Source organism: Heliangelus exortis, chromosome Z, assembly GCF_036169615.1.
Source record: "Heliangelus exortis chromosome Z, bHelExo1.hap1, whole genome shotgun sequence".
In the NCBI taxonomy this organism is placed as follows: Eukaryota; Metazoa; Chordata; class Aves; order Apodiformes; family Trochilidae; genus Heliangelus; species Heliangelus exortis.
Genome location: NC_092454.1, coordinates 8,859,255 through 8,877,610, shown reverse-complemented (window position 1 = coordinate 8,877,610; position 18,356 = coordinate 8,859,255).

Genomic DNA, 18,356 nt, shown 5'->3' with positions numbered 1-18,356 from the left:
AGGAATGGGGAAATGGCTCAAGTTTGGGGCAGACAATACTGGGCTTGTTCCTGAATGTTGTTATGAACCTATTCCTTCAGTGCATTCCCATATTTTGGGTAGGTCTTCTTCCCTCAGACTATTGCAGCAACAACCTGATGTGATTGGTGAGCATCCCTAGCTTGGAAAAATGTCCTTCATCTCCACGAAGATGGGAATTTGACTTGGTGGTCTTGCCTTATCCTGCTCAAGGCCAACTGCAGGGACATCCCCTGTGTGGGGAACAGCATTAAAAAAAAAACCCACAATAAATCACTGTGAAAATAAAATCCGACTTCCCTTTCTGCCATCTGCTGATGAATAATACTCTTGCATCATGAGCTGGTGCAGTCCCTTTGACACGGGTTGACTGAGGACAAGGTGAAGCAGTGTTGTGCTGGGGTAGGTGAATGGATGCAGGCTTGGCTCTGGGTGTCTGCTGTCTCAGGCCAGCTGGGTCTGGCAGAAAAACTGGGGGTGGCAAGGGGAACAGGGGCCTTGTGGAGAGTTTGAGCAGAGGGGTGCTGCTTCCATCCTTCTTTGCACCTGCATTGTGTCACTCAGGGCACTGGTCATGGAAATGGACTGATGGGGTGCCAATGACACCCTTCTTCTCTTTATCCTTCTTGCCTTCCTCTTGTGGGCTTTTCATCAGCACCTGCAAGACACCCTCTACTGAACATGTGCAGCTTTGTGATTCCCAGCCAGGACCTTGCACTCTTGGGTTTATTCTGGCCAAGCACTGCAGGAAAGATTAATGCTATGAATAGACATTTGCTGGTGGAAACTCTGAAGTCCAGCTCTTTGTGGGCAAGGCTGATGTCCCTCCCATTCAAAGCCCCTGCATACTCAGTACTGCTTCCCCCTAAACTCAGCAGCAACTTGCAAAGCCCTCATTGAACACATCTACTCTGGCATGAAACCCTGGGGTGGGCTTGTGAAAGGAGGTCAGTGACACCAGCACATGTTGGAGCTGGGAGACCACAAATACAAGCACCAGCACCCTAATGTTGCCTTCAGGGCCCTCATTCTCCCCAACTCTTGTGCCCTAGCTTTGCCTGTGTGTCCTTGCCATGTGGAATCCTAGTGGTCTTCATGCTGGACTTCTGGCAGTGTGCCCCAGGCAGTTTGCAACTCTGACCAAACTTCTCAGTTTGAAACCTCCCACCCTTCTTGCTGATCTGTCCTGACTCCCTCTGCCTTGTTCCAGAGGCACAGTCCCTGCAGCTGGACACTGGGTTCCAGCTCTGTCAGCAGTGGAGAATGCAAAATAATTACTACCCCTGTCACAGTTGTGGCTGTCCTGTCCTTGCCACCTAAACAGTGGACATCCTTTATTCTCTGGGCATTACAGCCTTTGAGCTGGGTTTATTAAAGCAATTTATAATCTATGCAAGCCTGTCTGCCAAGGCCCTTCCAGACTCACTTGTAAGCCTTCTCTTTTTCTGCCTGGGAATCAGTAAAAACACAACCTAAAAGCATGCCCGAGGCTGGCCTCTCTGAGCATCCTTTTGAGATGTTCCTGGATTTGAGAGTACACTTTAAACAACGAAGTTTCCGAGCACAGAACATTTTTTTTTAACCAGAATTTGCAGCTGCTCTTTTTTCTTTTTGTATTAGGATTTCATGCAGGATAGTGCCAAGAGTGGTGTCTCACCTCCAGATTGTTTCCAGACCATGAAGTAATCTGCCAGGAAACAGGTCTGGGTCGATGTGATTTCTTCTCAAGCCCATCTTGGTTGCTCCTATCACCTCATTACATTCTCAGCACTTACAAACCAAACAGTTAATAAGGCAGATGGGGAACTTTCCGGGTACAGAAGGTGGTTTGACCAAGCTGGGGGTTCCCAGAGTCCTTCTGGGCCTGCTTTTTAAAGATAGATATTGTGTTTACCTTGCACCAGTCCTATGAGATCACCAAAAGATCTCAGAGATAATTACTAATGGATCTGAAATGTCTTGAGCTGCTTCCTTAAGTACCCATCATCTATTAGACTCTGCCCACTAGCCTTCAACCTTTTTTTCCTATTCTGGACTCTTCTCCCACCCCTTATAAGCAACTTTCTGTTGTTTGCAGCTTGCAGCTTTGTTGTCCCCAACCTTTGTCTACATCTAAAGCCTGGCACAGGACTGACTTTCAATCCGTCACTTGCTATTTGTTTTCTCTTCCTCTATATAGCATCACTACAGTTCTTCTTCTTCCACTTAATTTCCAATGCAATTTAAGATCTTTTTCTACAGAGACCTCTATGTACCTCAGTAGCTTCCAGTCTTTTGCAGGTTCTTCAGCTTGTCTGAGTTTATTCTTGCCTACATGGGCCTTTTCAACATCCTCATGGTTACTCATATGACAGCGTATCCATACGTTGTACAATTCCTGTCTGATTCCCAGGTTACCAGCTGGTGTCTGATCCTGCCACTGTCATCTCTCACTGTATTTCCTCTCTCCCTTGCCCATCAGTTTGCCTTAATTAAGTGCATGTTTGTGTGACTGCAAGAGAATTAAGTCAACTCATCATAAGAAATTATTACCTGTCATCTCAATTATTACCAGATGATCCACAGTAACTGACTCTCTCCTTCTGTTTGAGCCTGTCCTGGTTGTGAAATTAAACAGGTTAGTTTAAACACCTTCATGGCTGGGTTAAGCAAACCCTTTCTATCACGTTTGCAATGGGATAGTCTTTTCTGCATAATCAGTTATCACATCAGTTTATTGGCAGTAATGCCTTCCGATGCACTAACTGATCTCTGTAATGAGTAAACACATACATGAAGCCTTTTGTCAGCACACAGGCTCTTTTGCACTTGTGTTATGGATTTAGGTTTTTTTTTTTTCCCTATGGTCAGGTCCCCAAATTTTCTGACTAATTCTTTTTTGAGACCCATTATCCATTATTTGAGAGGGGATTCCTTCTCTGGAGGCCACTGTCCGTATTCTGCTACTGCCATTCAAAGTCCAATAGTGCAAGTGCCAAGGGAAGGCTGGTGGAGGACAGTTCAGTTTGAACTGAGGAATGTGTGAAGGCAAACAAAGTCCACATTGTTTTCTCTTCTGTGGCCTCCTTCAACCTGCCAAGCACATGGAACAATTTCTACCTGACACCCTGAGGGCATCTGTCAGTCCTGTCCCTTCTGTCACAAAGACATCTTCCAGTGTGAAATTGTTAGTCAGATCCAGCATAAATCTTGTGGAGGGAGTTGTTGGATCTGATTGACAGTGGGAGATGAGGATTTAAGTGGCCTCACCTTCACAAAGCCACTTGTGTTTCCTTTATTCTCCTTCCTCATCTCACAACTTTCGCTGTGGCAGAAGATCCAGATAGAGCAGAGATACACAACATGACTAGTTCAGGTATTTCCATGATCCCAACTTATCCAAGGGATAAGGACAATTTGCAGATGTCATTTGATAAAATGTGGTTAGGTCTGGTCTGACTTTATAAGCAGATCTGCACTGGGGGACACAAACAGAAAGTAGGTTCACTATTAGGACTGAATCTGGAACAGTGATGAGATCCTGTTTCTAGTGGGGTCCCCTAGCAAGGGTGATTGGGGGGTTTAACTTCCCTGCAACGAGGAGACATCAGCAGTGTGGCAGTCACAGAGAATGGAAAGGAAGCATGATGCAGCAGAGGGTGTAGAAGTAGTGAGTGTGGGAGCCAGGAGAAATAAGACCATAGATGCAGATGGGGTGGGGTTGCTCAGATGGAAATCTACCTCCTCCTAGCTGAAGAAGCCTGAACAGGAAGATGCCATGAGTCACAATTTATTTTTTTTTTTTTTGCTTCTTGTTGGACAGTAAAAGACAGATGGGATGCCTGCAATTTACTTTTTGACTCTGCATTAATTGGGGGACAAGGCAAGTTCCCTCTTTAATGGTCCCTGCCATAATCTCAAATTCCACACCCTGGATTTTATGGCTACCAGTATGACTCCTCTTAGGACCTGCAGGCAGGAGACATAGAAGAGAATCAGGCTCCAGGCCTAGAGGAGGGCACAGCACCTACCTTTTGATCTATTTATTCCCATTTAGTACATTTTAGTCCTATTTATACTGAAACCATAAAATCTGTTGGTTTAGGATTTATGATTGAGCTAGTGTTATAACGTGGACATGACCCATATTAATTAATGGCTGCAAAACAGATCTGGAAGGAGGCTGTAAGAATAAATTCTGCTTGTTAAGACTTAGAGTTTAAGTTAAAACTGGTAAAAGCACTCAACATGAAGGCAAGCACCTACTTTTTTTTGAAGAATGCAACCAAATAAATGTGAGTTGCTTTTGGCAGCTGGGGAGCAGAGATGGTTGGCAAAGCTTAAGCAGTTGGTTCTTTGAGATGTTTTGGAAATATGTGGTTCCAGGAGCTTAACAAATGGGGAAAAAAAGGACTGTAGCTGTGTAAAATAATACCCCTGGAAAATCAGTCCGGTATTTAAATTGTTTGTTCTCTCTGAGCAGCTGAGCTCATCCCAAATGCACAATGAGGTACTGACAGTATAGGAGACACAGCAGAACCTCAAGGAGATGATAGTAATAAGGAAAAATATTGCAAAGTTGCAACCAAAAGCACCCAGTGTTCCTGAAAACACTACAGCCACCAGCAGAACATGTTGCTGAGCTTCTGTGATCAGGCTGCACAGACTGGCTCCAGGAGTCACTAGGAAGCAATTTATGAAGAGGAGTATGGGCACAACTGACTCCAAAGTCATCATTGTGGTGGCTCAGGCTCAGGTGTCAGACAAAAGGTGTTTGAGTGCCTGACTCTCTGGATAGCTTTGGGCAAATACTCAGACTTGTCTGAACTTTTGTCTGCAGTATAAGAAGACTGCCCCATCAGACTGGAGCCTTCCAGACTGATCATATCTAAGAGACATCCTGAAGCTTAAGTGTATTTCCTTAGGGTAGACCTCTTTGTCAGAGGTGGGGATAGAATCAAGATCTAGATCCTGACACCAGTTTGGAGGGAGAAGTCATTATGTCACTGTGTCTCAGAGAACAGCAGTAATATTCTGAGGGGAGCTGCTTGTTTGCCTTATGTTTCTCCTGGTAAGTTAGGCAGAAGTCACAAAGGAGGGAAAGGAAGAAGTGTTTGATAGGATCATAGAATTTTTTTTTGTCTGGAAAAGACCTTTAAGATCATCAGCTTCAACCATTAAACTAGCACTGCCAAGTCCACCACTAAACCATGTCCCTAAAAGTACCATATCTACAAATCTTTTCAATGATGGTTGCTTTGACATTGGTTTTTTATCATGCTGAATGGTGAGTGTAATACAGGATTGCTGGAGGGAGAGCTCATCATGATTTCCAGCCTGCAACATATGGGCTCTAGGGACTCCTCTGGATTTGTTCTATGGTGTGTGGAAGACATTATGTCACTGCACTTTTTAGATTAGGATGGATTGGTTTTGGGATCTGGATAGAGGAGGGGAAAGCAGTTTCAGGACTCCATGGGCCTCTGGCCATAAGCCAAGCTGGGCCCTGCTGATATTTCTCCATGTGAAGAGAGCTATTGGCTGTTGCTATTGACTTGTGCACATTCCTGCTCTGCATCTGGTTCATGGCACATCAGCTGCCTCATCTTTCACCTGACTGAGTAGCATCAACTTGCATAACTCCCTCGTACAGCCACCCATATTAACCAAAGACCCCTGAAAGCAAATGGGCTTGGAACTGTGGATCCTGTTGTTGTAGGTCAGAGCAATTTCTTTTCTCCTGAGGATCTATCTCGGGAGTTTTATCCAGCTTCCCTGGGTGTACATTCCTAGGTGTGTGAGTAGGAGAGCTGCTTAGGCTGCCAACAGGATGTGCATCTGCTCTGAACTGACCTGCAGAGAAAGTCTCCATGGCTCAGAGGCACCCTGTGCTCTCCAAGTAGCCAAGCAGGAGCCACAGGCATAAGCTTTTAAGTTGTTCTTTCAAGCCCTCACAGTAATTTCTAGACTGCAATTTGAGGTGTTTCAGGATGCTAAAATGCCTAAGGGATTTTTTAGGTCCTCTGAGATCAGATGGTATGTTGGAGGAACTTGTAAATACCTGAAAAACATTTGTGTTGTAAAGCTTTTCATCATCATTATCCACAGCATGGACTTCCCAAACCCAATCTTTACGTTCCTCTACAAATCCCCCAAACTCCTGTATTCCCCCATGTTTTCTCCTCCTTCCTTCCCTGGTGCTCCTTGTGAAATGCAACTGTTCCTGGTCCAGCAACGTGAGCTCTTCACTGCAACTTCGAGGGCTCAAGCTCCATTGCTCCCGATGCCCCTCACATCTCCTAAATCTGTCTACCAGAGCTTGCCTGGAATTGTCTGATTTCCAGTAGAGTCAATCTCTTTTGCTTCATCAGCATAGTCATCCCTAAACATCTGTTAATCAGAGGATTTCACCAACGTTGTCCTTGTTTGTGGAGTACCCACTGTGCTACAGTCCTCTGACATCTGGTTCAAAGTCCAACTCAAAACTGATTTCTATCATCCTGAAAGAATATGGCAAAATATGACTAAGTGTTTTTTTGTCAGTTTCACCTCCATCTGTTTGCCAAGTTCTCCATTCCTGGATGTTGATCTGCCTGCCTCTTTCCTGCCTTTTATGTGTGGTTCTTTTTTGTTTTCCTTCGACAATGAGGTTTTCGACAATGAGGTTTTCAAACACACAGTGAGGATAGCCTGTGATTACAACAATCTTGGTAATTTCATGGTAATTTATTAGAGCCTTGACTATTGCAGTTCTCTGTTGCACATCATCTTTCTCACGGACATGATTTTCATACATGTGAATCACTGTTAGACATCCGTTTTCTCAACTAGATCTTTGGCAAGATGGGATTTTGCTCATCACATTGGACTTCCAGTTTGCATGACTTGGGCATGGGGAATGGCCTAGTTTGTCCTTGGCTCTGCTGTGTTAGGTGCCTGTGCACATGCACACTCACACACACACGTGTGTCATTGTACAGGACTGACTGGACTCTACACCTCTATCAGCCGTCACCCTATTTCTGAGTCATGGCTGAGGCAGATAAGCAGCTGGTTTTGCTATTGACTCAGTGATAATAAGTAAACAGTAATTAATATTTTGCAATCTTATAGCCCTTTGAATTGGATGATCTGAAAACAGTTAATTAGCATTAATTAGTCATCATTGCATGGCCTATATGTGCTAGATAAGGTTTTATTGTGCAGAAGGGGAAACTGATGCAGAAAGGAATAGCAGGATCAGACAGGCTGAGTTCCTATCAGAAGGGTTTGTGTTGGTGCTTCTCAAAAGCTGCTGCAGCTCCATTTTGAAGACACCAAAGACAAAGTTGGGGCTAAAACCTTGAAGACAAAACATTGCCTTAATACCTTCATTGTTCAGGACAGAGCTCCATAGGGCTAACTGAGACCTTGATTCTTCCAGGTTGTGCCTGTCCACTGCCTTGGCTCACAAAGACTCTGGAGCAACAGGTGAGACAGGCATTCAGCAGAGTCCAAACAGTGTGGTGGTCTAGACCTTGGCTGGAGCTGGCACGATATCTTGGAGACAGTTTTTCAATTGCCCAGAGATAACATTTGCCAAACACCCAAGTGCTTAGTGCACAATGGCTAGCTGAAGGACCAGATACAGATCAAAGTGTTTGGGCAAAGTAAGAGGTGTCTAGACATGGCGTGGGATTTACAAACTCACACCAGTGTCTCACATCTGTGGCTTGATTCAGTTGCATAAATGTAGATCTCTCTGTAGGGCTCTTTGAGCTGATCTGGTTGTCCTTCCTGACCTCTGTCTGCTGTTTGGGAGGACAAGGTTCTCCTGAAGGTCCCATGTCAGATCTGCGAGTTGGTTTCAGTACCTCAGAGCACCTAATTTTGGACACCTAGATTGCGCCCCACTCGTCCAACTTAGTGGCCCACGATATCAGTGTATGTCCAGTATGTGTTTCATAACATCCAAGTCTGTTTCTCTAGGTGCATAGCCCTGTCTTAGATGCTGAATAAGGTGACGTGAGCACGCTCTGTGAAGTCTCTGAAGTTCTCTGAGTGAGAAGTCTAAGCACTTTGTTGGGCCCAGTTCTTATATTTACCTAACACTTACTTATCTTACCTTACACCTCTTATCTGTATCTGCCTGATGATGCTACACCTGTGCACCAGTAAAAGGGTCACTGCAGGATCTATTGTTTTTCTCAGAGCTCTCAGTCCCCCATTGCCATCCTTAAGGTTCATTGCATACAGGGTTTCTCCTCCAGTATCCTTCTTACTCCTGTGTTGGCTTTATTGAAATGAAAATCTTCAGGATTTAACACCAACAAGCCAGATATTGGTCACCCAAGATTGTCAGTCATTGTCCTGTTTCCTTTTTATACCAAATGGGTGGACTTCATTACTTGCTTGTGTCTATGTCTTTCTCGCCCAGTTAGAGGAGGTCTACATGAGAATTATGAGAGAAGAACAGGCATGATATCCATGATTAGCCCCCTCCTTAGCCCCCAAACTTCAAGAGGGTTGAATAACAGCTCTTTATCTTAATGGTCTCACTCTCAGTGTACAATGCTGGGCATCAACATGAGTTGGGTCTGAATGTACAGAAGTGGGTGTTCTGGGGAGCATCAGGTGGGGGACCTACAAGATTTTATTCTGTGCTTAGGTGAAGAGGGGGTAATGCCTTTCTCTCATGCTCCCATTCCAAAGAGTGAAGGGACCTGAATGAGTTGCTCCAGCTGGAGGGTAGTGACTGACCTGGAAAAGCCAGGTGCTTTGGATCAAGGTTGAACTGCTTGAAGATAAGAGAGAAGAGGCAAGAGGAAAAGAGAAGATGTAAGAGCTGTTCAGCAGTTGAGCACTGCTCACTGTGCACCACAAAGGAGGGAGACATGGTGGAGACTGTGTCTTCATGTGTAAACTCAAGACACATGTGTAAACTCAAGACTTTTTTTTTAAACCAAAGCTGTGTGTGAGAGCTTCAGGAACACCCTTCTTAATAGAGGGTTGGACTTTAAAACCTTACCAAACTATTTTTAGTGCATGTGTCTGCAGCAGTTCTCTTTGGTCAAAAACCCCAGCCAACTAATCAAAACCCAGGTCCCTCTCAGTCCTCATGACTCATTACACACTCTCCCCTTCCATGGGAGCAGAGGGAACCCAGGGTCACCAGTTGGTAGGAGGCCCTGAGCTTGTTATGAAGTGGGGTTGAAACATGTTTTACCTGAATGTCTTTATGATTATTTGCTGACAGCAGAGGACGGGGTGAGACTCATGGCACTCCTAGGACTCAACAGCAAAGCCTGCTTGTGTTCCTGGATGCCTTTATGTTGGAGCACCTCTTCCACCTGCCTCATTCTTTTTGCCCCTCTCTGTATCTCCTTGGCCAGCTCCAGAATCATGGAATCACAGAATGTTAGGGGTCAGAGGGACCTTTGGAGATCACCTAGTCCAAGCCCCCTGCCAGAGCAGGTTCACCTGGAGCAGGTTGCACAGGATGACATTCATGCAGGTTCTGACTGTCTCCAGGGATGGGAGACAATACCACCTCTCTGGACAGCCTGTTCCAGTGCTCTGCTGCCTTCAAAGTAATGAAGTTCCTCCCCATTTTTAGATGGAACTTCCTATGTTCAAGTTTGTGCCCATTGCCTCTTGTTCTATCACCGGGCACCACTGAAAAAGAGCACCACTCTCCCTTTCTTAACCTCAGACCCTTTATCTGCCAAACTTCACATCCCAGTTTAACCTCCTGCTGTAAAATGCCTCTGCATACAGCTTGCAACTCACAGTCCCTCTCCTCATTCTCCAGAGTCCCTTATCAGCAGCACCCAGCCCCTGTCTTAGACCATATGCACCTGGTGCCTTGTCTCTCCATAGCCCTGCTCTCTGCCTCCTCTACCTTCCCATGTCCTCCACATGCTGGCAGTCCCTCTCACCTTATCCACACCTCTGGGTCCCACTGTCTTCTTGACTGCCATGGTTTTTCTTCAGGGAACTATGAGGAGTTCTCTCCAAGAAAGGCTTTCTTTCCACCTTCTTGCTTGGTCTCCCATTCTAGATGCCAATGGTTCCCTCCACTTTCCCACTCCTATTGGCACTAGCGTTTATTTCATGATGAACTTACTCCTACACTCCAATTTTGGTTTGTCACCTCTCACATAATCCTCCTTCCCCCTAAGCACCATCTTACTGAGAAAAGCATGGGCAATGAGGGTTGTCAGTCCCTGTTTTTCATCCCTGGTGTCAATATTCTGTGGTGCAGTCATCAGGAGCTGCCAGCCCAAGGGAGCAGATCAGTTTTGTCTATGGGGTGTGAGTGGACTTCTCCTCCCTAGGATCTGTTCAAATTTTCAGAAGAGAGGTGAATGAATAGCAACATTTCAGGGGAGTCTTGTCAGCTAAAATCTGCCAGGACCCTGCTGAGGTCACCTACATACACCTAGAATCATGGAATCACAGAATGGTTTGTGTTGGAAGGAACCTTAGTCATCATCCTGTTACAACCCAAAAGCTATGGGCAGGGACACCTCCCACCAGACCAGGTTGCTCAAAGCCACATCCAACCAAGCCATGAACACTTTCCAGGAGAGGACAGCCACAACTTCCCTGGGAAACCTGTTCAGTGTCACACCATCCTCACAGGAAAGAAATCCTTCCTAAAATCACATATAAATCTACTGTCTTTCAGCTTAGAACAATTCCCCCTCATCCTATAACTCCACGCCCTTGTAAGAAGGCCCTTCCCTGTCACCCCTTCAAGTGCTGGAAGGTGTTCTAAGGTCTCCTCAAGCCTTCTCTTCTCCAGACTGAACAAACTCCCAGCTCTCTCAGCCTGTCTCAGGAGACAGAGGTGCTCCAGATCATCTTCATTGCCCTCCTCTGAAGTTGTTCCAGTAGCTCCATGTTGTTCTTGTGCTGTGGGTCCCAGAACTGGTCACATCACTGCAGGTGGGGTCTCACAAGAGTGGACTAGAGGAGCAGAATCCCCTCCTTCACTCTTCTTTGGATGCAGCCCAGGATGCAGTTGGCTTTCTGGGCTGGAAGTACATATTGCTGGCTCATGATGAACACCTGGACCAGACTGGGGTGGATTTTCACCAGTAGGATTTTCACCCACTAACCTACATCTGTGCCTCCCAATCCACCCCAAGTCCCACAAGGTCATGAAGGCTTTTACAAGTACGATTTAAAAACACGTAAAAGTGCATGTTTGTTACCTGACAGCTTTTGAAAGGTGTCTTGTCACAGAGAGGTGTAGGTAAATGTATGCTTGAGGCAAACAAATAAGGCAGAAAACATTCAATCCCCAGCAGTGCCTGTTTGGCAAGGAGGAGTGCAAGCTGGGGAGCAGAGCAACAGGCTGTGCTGGCAGCCCTGCTGATAAGGCACAGCAGAAGCACTTGTGCAGGCAGATGTTTGGGCCTCATAGGGCAAAACCACCCCCAGACCCTTTGCCCAAGAGTGTTTGTGACAGGTTCCTCAGCTGCCTGTGCCAGACAGGCTACTCCCCACAGCACGTGAGCTCCCAGCACATCCCACTCCCACCCCTTGGATGCAGGCACAGCTCAGCTCCCACTACCATGGGCAGGATGCCCACCTCTCCCTGCCCTTTCCTGGGCATCACTCCTGCCCTGCCCTCCTGCCAGGGAACAAGTGGCCCTGCAAGGGGGAGGAGGAGGATGTGTGTGCCAGATATGTGTGTGCTGGCACTGGGGACTGGCTGTGCCTGGCGGGGAGCATGAGGGTGCATTTGGGCAGGTGCTTCCTGCAGCATGGGCATGTTTGGTGGCATACCTTTGGTGGGAAGAAGGGATGAGTGGAAGGTGGGTGCAGGAGCCTGCAGTGGAGAGCATGGGGAGAAAAATCAGCTAGACTTGCTGGATTGGTTGAAACTTTTGTTTTGCTCTTGGATGGGTTGTTTAAATACATTTCTCATCCCCCTGTAGGATTGGAGAAGTGTCCCTCACCTCAGTGCAAGGTCTTGAAAATACATCCTGTCCTTTCATATGGAGGGGGGGACTGGGGAGTGTCCATGTCCTGTGCAGGGACAGTGCCTGCCCCCAGCTTGGGAGCCAGCTCCATGCCATGCAGCCAACCAAAGGTGATTTGCCCCAGGTGCTGCCATTACATGAAGCAGGGGAGACAGGTTTCCCAGTCACAAAGGTGTTGCACAATTAATTATTCCAGCCTGGCGCTGGATCCCTAGAGCTCAAGGATGCCACAGAACATGACAAGTGCAGCACAGGCTCAGTCCAGCTGAGCCTCAGGCTAGCAAATCACTTCTGCTCATGTCTCTTGCTTTCCACTCAAGTGTCTTTTTCTTTTGAAGGGGGATGTGATGCTGCACACTTTGGAGCAGCAGCACCCACAATCAGTGGGCAGTTACAAAAATTTACCAGCTCTTTGCACAGGTGTCTGTGTCTCCCCCCCCCAGGGGATGACATTCTGCCCATTCCACCAGCCCTCTTGTCCCTGAAGTGGCCAGCACTCCCCTGGGGAAGAGTGAATCCTTATGCCTGGGCTTCTCATTTGTACTTGTCTGGTTCAAGGCTAAAAGCTGTTTGGCTTGACGTGCCTTTCTCCTGGAAATTAAAGACCTTATATTTTTCTCCCCACACTGGTATTTGTACCCTGCAATCAAGCTGCCTCTCCATCTTGTCTTTGAAAGGCTGAATATAATGAACTCCCAGCTTCTCCCTGCAAAGGGTATTTGTTTCAGCCCTCAGGTGAACTTCCTGGTGCAGTCTTCATTGTTGTTAACTTTTTAACATCCTTCAGAAAAGCAAAAAAACCTGAAACTCCACAGACCTGTACTTGTCAGGGCTGGGTGCAGATACTTCTCTCTTGATGATCTGCTGTCATGAGAGGTTCCCTTCCCCTCCTCTCCACACTCTTCAGCACGTCTCCAACTAGGGGCTACATCTACTATACAGACAATGTCACCAAGGAGGGCAGATATTGCAATGATAATCTTTTCACTGCCATGGTTTTTCAAAAGTCTAGGTGACCAGAAATTCACAGGGCAGCAGGGCTCTCTGCTGGCTGCCCAGCTCTCTCAATTACAGACTGATATGTTGGAAGTCCTGCTGGGGAAAAGGGATGCAGAACCAGAACATTAAAAAGTGCATCTGCTGTCCACACAGACTCCTGAGAAGGGCTCTCTGATCTTTTGTGTAACTAAAATCTGTAGCCAGTGAAGCTCAGCTTTGGTACACACATAGTGTCTCTGCTTTCATCCACCTTCTTTCCTGTGAAAGAAGGCACTAACTTAAGTATAATCCCAGGCAGTGACCAGGGCTCTTATATATACCAGGGCAGAGCCCAAACACATCTTAAACCCCCTGTACTGTTTCTCATAGGACAACAGTGCAGAGTAGAAGCAGGGGAGCATCCCAGGACTCAGGGTATCCAGGTCTCAGGGACAAAATTCTCAGCTGCTGAAGGCTTAAGATGCTCCAGTTTACACACACAGGGGATTTAGCTCAGCATTTCTTGTTATATAAGTTAACAATAACCTTAAGGTGTTGGTTTGGAGCACATCCATTGAATGATGCATTGTCCCAGAAACAGGGATGGAAAGCTGCCCATTTACCAAGCAGGGAAAACAATAGTGATGAAAGACAGAGCAGTGGTTGGAGTTCAAGAGCTCCAGCAGCTGGAGGTTATAATGACGAATGTGATCATTTACTGTGGATGTCCATGAGCTGGTTTAGAGTTTCATGGCCCAGAGCACTGCACATTCCAGAAATGTCTCTGAAGCACCTTATGGTAAATGGCAATGAGCAGAAAATGATCAGATCTGGTGTCAAGGGAGCTGTGTTCCTCTCTGGCCTCTATCAACACTCCATTTTGCCACAAAAATTATTTCCTTTCTGGATACAGGGCCTTAGGATGAGTTACCAGCAATTAGGCTTGGTTCCTGGTCTGCTCTCAGAATGGTTTGCTGTTGTCCAACTTAAGTAACCTACTGGGTTCTTTAGCCTGAGTGTATTTCTGTACCTCCCTCCTGGGATACCACTGGAGGAAAGGCATGGTGCTTCTTCCAGGACGTGGGTCTTTATCCCCCAATTGATGTTCTTCTGAAAGGTACATCCAGTCTGACGGGTACTTTGCCATTCCATCATTGGTTGTTTGTGGGCATAGACTGCTGGATGTCTCCTGTCTCTTGACTGAAACTATCAGAGGGTCCTCACCCATTTCTGTAGGAGCCAGGGTAGGCTGCTGTGGCTGCACTTGGAAATAGTGTGAGATGCAGCAAGCAAAGGACTATAGTTCCAGAAGCAGGTCCCACCATCACCAAGTCTATTCCCTTTGCTGCAGGTCCCACGATCACCAACTCTATTCCCTCTGCTACAGCTTTGCTCTCCCACATGCCCTGGGTCTGGATCCTTGTGGACTGCTCAGTGCCCATGGCCCTTGGTTGAAAACCCATCAGTGTTTGCTGGTTCTCTGCACAAGCTGACTGCAGACAGCTTGTGCTTGGAGGTCTGCTGAGCCAAACCACCACTCTTACACATTGTGGGTGTTCTGCCCACAAAGGATCAGGGATGGGTGCTGGAGGAGCTTCAGGGTCCTCTGCTTCATGCTTCAAAGTTGCCTGTGCCAGTGGTTGGGGGCCTGAGTGGCACAACTCCTGCTTCTCAGGGACATCAGGGATGCTGGGGTGGCAAGCCCTACCTGACGAAGAGTGTTGCCTCTCACACACACCTTCTCTCTCCTAAAGGAGAAGCAAGGCAAGAAGTTTCCAATATAGGTTAATAATAGCCTTTAGTTAAGGTTTCCTGTAACATTTTTGGCAGCAGCCAGGACCAGGTCTTCCTGGCACATCCCTTGTGGCAACCTTTTACATACAACTGGCATAGAATCATAGAATAATTTGGGTTGGAAGGCATGTCTGATTCTTCCCCAGTGGTCCACACTGGGGTGTCTCACCAGAGTTCTCTCTGCCTCTCCACCCTACCTTGGCCTTTGCCAACTCAGCACGCCAGCTGGAGGAATGACTGAGTGCCATGACAGCCATGCCAAGCCCTACTCCCTCCTTCCTCAGAAGGTATCATCACTTCTGCTAGCTGACTGTATTCGTTGTGGGAGGGGTGGGAGAGCATGTGTGGAGCTGTGGAGCTGGGGCTGGTGCCTCTCCATAGGGGTTTTGCAAGGCTGAGTGGATGCTCCAGCTGGGTGCCTGCAGTAGATACTCCCCAAGCCACCATGGGATGAGTGTTACTGATCTTATCTCCTGGTTCAGTAACAGGCACCCCAATCATTGACTGCAGTTGCCCAACTCAGATCTGATTCAGATCTCCGTGGGCTTCCTGCAGGATGTGGTGGAAGGAGGGGTGAGTGTGATGTCTGAGTGCAGGGAATGGGGGTGTACATCAAAGACCCATCCCCAGCACCTCCCAGCAGGGTTTTTTGGGGGGGTCTGATCCCCCCTTGTCTGGGGCTGAAGAATGGGTACCTATGTGGCATGCAGGTTAACAGGCAAAGAAGGTGGGATGCATCCCAGTGAATGGAGAGCACCTGCAATGGAAAACCCATCCACATGCAACAGACTTTCACTGATAGATTTTGATGGGAAGTGGTTTCTCAAAAATTGTATGTGACAAAGTATCTTGCTACATGGTGGACATTTTGGTACCTTGGCAGAATTGTCCTGCTCCTACCACTCCATAAAACACATGGTGCATGAGGAGACCTGGGGCTGCTTCCAGTCTGGGGGTGGGTAATCTCTCCTCTGTGTTTTTTGAGCTTCCTGGCCCATCTCTACTCTGGTGACCTTCCTGTTGCTCCTTCTTCTTCAGTCTGGAAGTGTACAGGAGCTGTGGTGGGGATGGAACATCACTTCTGGGATTTGCAGAGGGGCTGGAGCTAGGAGATGTGGGGCTGCAAGGATGATGGAATCCACCCCCTCTGCTCCCCAGATGGGTGAGAGATGGAAGGTCTCTTTCTGGGCAGAGAGAGAGGACCTCTTGTTTATCTCTTTGGTAGACTCTATGCTTGCCTCTACTTGGTACTAATTTCAGATGTCATCCTGTCCTCACCAAGTAGTGCTGGCAGCATGACAGCACGAAGGGCTTTTTTTTGGTTTGGCTTGGTTTGTTTTTTTGTTTTTTTTTTTTTTTTTTTTTTTTGTTTTTTTGTTTTTTTTTTTTTTTTTTGTTTTTTTTTTTGTTGTTTTTTTTTGTTTTTTTTTTTTGTTGTTTTTTTTTTGTTTTTGTGTTTTTTTGTTTTTGTTTTTGTTTTTTTTTTTTGTTTTGTTTTTTTGTTGTTTTTTTTTTTTTGTTGTTTTCTTTTGTTTTGGGTTTTTTTGTTTGTTTGTTTTTTGGGTTTTTTTTTTTTTTTTTGGGTTTTTTTGTTGTTTTTTTTTCAGGGAAAAAGGGGTTTATGACCCCAGGAAAAGGTGATTTGAGTTGGGGGATACTGTTCATCCTCTGGTAGCTCCTGGGAGAGCTGCCCAGTTCCTGATGTCCAGACCCTTGTCCTGTGACAGGGCAGATGGCTCCTGTGGCTTCTGTTCTCAACCCCTGGCCTTGCCCTTGGATCTAAGGGGCACTGGGAGGTCAGGGAGCTCTGAACTGGGCTGCCTGTCTGGGGAAAACTTGCCCCTGCCATGGTCTTCCCTTCTGCTTCCACAAACCACTTAGATTTGACAGTGGGTCTCTCAAGATGAAACCCATCCATGCCTTAGGTCTTGAGGCAAGACAGGACTTGGATTTCATGTGTCCACGCATGACCAGTAATGGATGTGTGGGTAAGCCCAGTTTCAGTGTTCTTAGTTAAGGACTAAAATTCTGAATATCACTTACATCCTATTTTGGCATCTACTTTTGTTGATCGCTTAGGGATTTCCGTGTATAAATCCTCACTTTTGTTACTTTTGTGCAGTCCAAGAAAAAGAGGCTATGACATTTTCTAAGGAAAAGTTGGCTCTTTGACCTTGGAGTATTCCATGCCAGCCATAGGGTTGGTCAACAAGAGTAAGTCCAAGGGAAGAGAGGGGAAGACAGTGGCTTTCATCACAACAACATTCAAGTTCTTTTCTTTTCCACACACCTGTGAGACCAAGCCTTTATTGAAGTCCTCAGATCCATTTTAAAAGCTGTCACCCAAACCCACTGTCCCAAATGGGACAAAGAGCAGGTGAGATGTGTATATATAAAATCAAATATATTGTAAACATCAAAGGATCTTAAGAGCTAAAGTAAAAATGTATAAACATTGTGTGTTAGGATATTAGAGTATCAGAATAAGGTGTCAGGATTAACAAACAAGAAGATACCTTAACAATAAAATATACCAATAATCAAATATCTGGATAACTGTTGCACAAGGCTAATTATTTGAGTATTTGCCAATTACTTATCAGTAGGCTTTACACTAGTTCTAGAACACTGATTAAAGTGGTACCTATAGGTAATATGATAATAAAATTACTTCAGTAAGGATCCTAAAGACTTAAAGTATTAATACAAAGGGATTTGAAGCATATTTCTTATGCTTCAGTGGCTACTGATGGGTATCCCTTTTCCTCCTCATCAGGAGCAATCACTTGAGCAGACATCCCTGCTGGAGGGAGAAGGTCCAGCTCACCTTCTAGGGAAAGGGTGCAGGATTCTCACTGATCAACAGGTGGGACTCGAATAAAGTGAATTTATAGAATAAAGTGATTGGCTGCTGTCATTTACCTACTTAGCCATAGCTCCAACATCTTGAGTTGGGGGAGAAAAGAGGAAACAAAGTAAAAACTTTTCCCTCATGATACAAATTCTTACATTTATCTGTCTGTTAGTGTTTGGTCTTTGCTTGGCCCAGTTGGAGCCAAATTGAGCTCTGTGTTTTTCAACACAGGAGAGGAGCCGGCAACACAGATACCAGCTTGGCCTTCTGTTCATACTGTTCATACAAGATTGCTACTGATTCAGATTCTTCTGTGCCTTTTGTTATCTGTGGAAACTCCCCAACTCCTAAGGCTAAGGGCAGTGAAGCTGAGATGAAGACCAATTGAATCATGAAGGGAAACTGAGGCAGGTCCACTGATGTGGAGCATCCTGCTGCAACCCATGTCCTGTGCCTGCTGATGTCTGTCTGAGCAGGAGCTGGTAGGTAAGAGGACATTTTCCTTAGAAGAGGGTCTTTCCTGGTGAAGTGGAAGGGGGGTGCTTATGGCTTTTCAGACTTTGGGTGTTGCATCCACTGCCCAGCCCAGTCCCCCTGTTTACAGCCCTGTTATCTCCACAGCCCCGGGCACTTGTCTCAAGTGGCTTGTCCATGCCAAATCCCTATTGCATTATGGAATCTCAGAAATGCCCATTACAATGCAGTTCCTTAATGCCTGTGTGCTGAAGGATGATGTTTAATACTTAAACTAACCTTGAGAA